Below are 3,107 nucleotides of genomic sequence, written 5' to 3'. Positions count from 1 at the left end.
TGAACCTCATTAGTAAGTTCTAAGTTGTGCTTATGAGTGAAGTGTTTGATTTTTGTGGCTATTTAAGTCGTGTCCATAGAGTTTTTTTTATTTTTTTTATTTTTATTTTTTACTTTGTAAGTTGTTGAGTCAATGGATTGATTGAGCTTTGGATTTTCATTTTCTAACATATTTTTTGATTGAGTGAACTCCTCATCACTAAGTTCCAACAAATTTATGTACTTCTTCTTTACATTATTTATAGTAAAATTGAGGTGGATAACAAAATTGCAACTCAAGCAATAGTAAATCTTGTAGTCTATATCCATTTTATAAAAAAAGTTGACAAAGGCCATAGTCTATGTCAAAATTTTTTTTCCCAACGGGGTCTATGTTAACTTTTTAAGAGAAGGAAAATGATAAATAATACAAAATGTTTATAAATTATTGTGATAATGAATGTATTTGGTGGACATCAGCAATCTAATAAATGTATGTTTGAATTACTTTTCAATAATTGATGATGCATCAATTTTATGTAATAAAATTTGTTGTATCCCTATCAAGCATCGCTCTTAAGAGAATGGGTAAGATTAATAGGGTGCTTGTGATGTACAACTTTGATTCTACATGAGAAAAAAGTAGAACTTTTATGCATATAGAAACCACATTAGGCATGTATTTAGGGACACCATTGCCTTCTTTGCCACAAAGGTTGCAAGCGAACGTGATCCACTTCCAAAGGATGATCAATGGGTGGTTGTGAACTTCAACTTCCGTGGTGGGTGGTAAAGCAACACGTTTATTTTGAAGGTTAAAGTCGTAACAAGGACAACGATAAGTGCATTCAGAACAATTTTTTTTTTTTTTTTTGTGTGCATATTTTACATTTGCTATATCCTTTGTCCTTGTAAAATGTAATTTTTCAAAGAGAATAAGAGGATGTTTTGTGCACAAGATTTAAAAGTAGTTCCGCACATGATTTATGATGATAACATCCTTTGCATTCTACACACCGTTGCCTTCTTTGCCACAAAGGTTGCAAGTGAACGTGATCAACTTCCAAAGGACGTTCAATGGGTGGTTGTGAACTTCAGCTTCCATGGTGAGTGATAAAGAAGCACATTTATTTTGAAGGTTAAAGTTGTAATAAGAACAACAATAAGTGCATCCAAAACAATTTTTTTTTTCTTCATATTTTGCATTTGCTATATCCTTTGTCCTCTTAAAATGCGATTTTTCAAAGAGAATAAGAGGATGTTTTTGTGCATTAGGGATATTGCAATTCGAAGGTAGTTCCGCGCATGATTTATGATGATAGCATCCTTTGCATTCTACACACCTAGATCGAGGACCCAAAACTGGTTCTAAGCACCCATAACAAAGACATTTCTTGGTGTTTCCAATAGAAACATTCGGGGTACAAATCCCCCCTCCTCCAACCATTGAACAAAGCAATCCTATTCCCTTGGCTTTATTGATATCCAATGGATGCTCATGTCTATAATGTTGAAGCTCCATCTCTATCCCATGCACAAACAATATAATATCCAATACATTTAAAAAAAAAAAAAAATAGAGTTAGGTGGAACCTTGAATGCAAATATAGATCATTAAGGAAAAATAATGGAGTTCCGCAAATACCTCTATAGATGATCAAGGTGTATCTAATTAACGCAACTGGTAAAGTCTTTGATGGTTGAATAAGAGATCTAGGGTTTAATTCTCGCCTATACCAAAAGCCAATTGGTGTTTTGGTTTGATGATAAAGAGCACAATCATCAAAAGCGGACGCCATAAGTTGAAAATCTATATAAAAAAAAAAGAAAAGAAATTAAGATGATGCCATAATTTAAACTTTGCTAAAAAGAAATCGTTTGCCTCCAACCACGGTAACGTCTCCAATTATTATCTTTGGTGCTAGCCAATTTGGAGAAAGAGACAAATATCAGGATTCAATAGCCAATAATTTTTCCCAGCAATTTCTTAAATATATGCTAAGTTAACATCATCAAGTGAAATTTTAGAAAAAGGAGAAAAGGTATAAGAGAGAAAATAAGGCTTGCCAAGCAAGCTAGAGTCATATGCTTCTCTATCTAATGGGTCATGTTTTCTTTTTCTATATATGTTTTCTTTCACTAACAAGAAAATGAGGGGGAAAAAAATAGTATTTGAAGATTGTAGGGAAATGAGTTTTTCTGAAAACCTTGATTAAAATGTTACTACTATTACATTTTCCTATACGATATTCTTATTAGCTTTACATTTTCAATTATTGACAGGATTTTTAGCATTTTTAGTGACTTTTTCATGATAAATGATTTTTAGAAACCCATTAACTTTAATGAACTACACTTTTTCCTTGATATTTTTAAAATTCATTAACAAATTTTGATGCCTTCATCAAGTATACAATTTTTTCAAATAATATATATACATACATACATACATATATATATATATATATATATATATATAAGCTCTCCATTATAGAGTTTATCTACAATTTTTGTGTTCCAATTTTTTTAAGCTAGGTGTTATATATGCTAATTTCAAATCTTGATTATAGATAGAAAATCATTGGAGAATAATAAATACCTTAATAGATTAGAATATATCTAATATGGTGCTACAACTCAAACTAAATGCACTAAGTCATCATTTCATCTAGCTGTTACGAGTTATAACAGCTCAAGTCTTAGCCGATTTGGTGTGCAAAAGTGACAGTTAAACACTGATTAATAATACTTAATAAATAGAAAAACCAAACACATGTAAACAAAGTAGCAAAAATAAGCATCAATACTTACAGGAATAGAAATTCAGTCTTGTTTCAAAACACCCTTAGAAACCTCAAGTTAGCCTCAACTTCATTTTTGTCATAGCTAAGTTTATGTGGTGGAGCTCGTCTATTAATTCAACTATATATAGGACTAAAGGGTATTGCTTTTTAGGAGGAATCATGTTCTTCACTGTTTCATCAAATTCAAATTATGCTATCATGCCCAAAGAAATAACCTTCTCAGATACAAAAGAAACAAAATAGATAAAGAAAAAAGAGAAACAAGTCAGCAAGACATTTGTGTTGTCAACCTTGATTTACGAGAAATATAATATTTATAATATTT

At 31.0% G+C, this 3,107-nt stretch overlaps 1 long non-coding RNA gene across 1 annotated transcript; it reads right to left on the bottom strand.

Annotated features, from left to right (window-relative positions):
• Positions 1 to 463: 463 nt before the first annotated feature.
• On the bottom strand, positions 464 to 2,895 carry LOC126723463 (uncharacterized). Its single transcript, XR_007654326.1, has 3 exons — positions 2,790 to 2,895; positions 1,624 to 1,788; positions 464 to 1,502 (listed from the first exon to the last, which is right to left on the bottom strand). It is a non-coding gene; the product is annotated as an uncharacterized LOC126723463 (long non-coding RNA).
• Between the last annotated feature and the right edge of the window lie 212 nt (positions 2,896 to 3,107).

Source organism: Quercus robur, chromosome 4 (genome assembly GCF_932294415.1).
Source record: "Quercus robur chromosome 4, dhQueRobu3.1, whole genome shotgun sequence".
NCBI classification, from domain to species: Eukaryota; Viridiplantae; Streptophyta; class Magnoliopsida; order Fagales; family Fagaceae; genus Quercus; species Quercus robur.
Note: the sequence above shows the minus strand (reverse complement) of the source record. Positions and strands in the feature narration are given on the sequence as shown.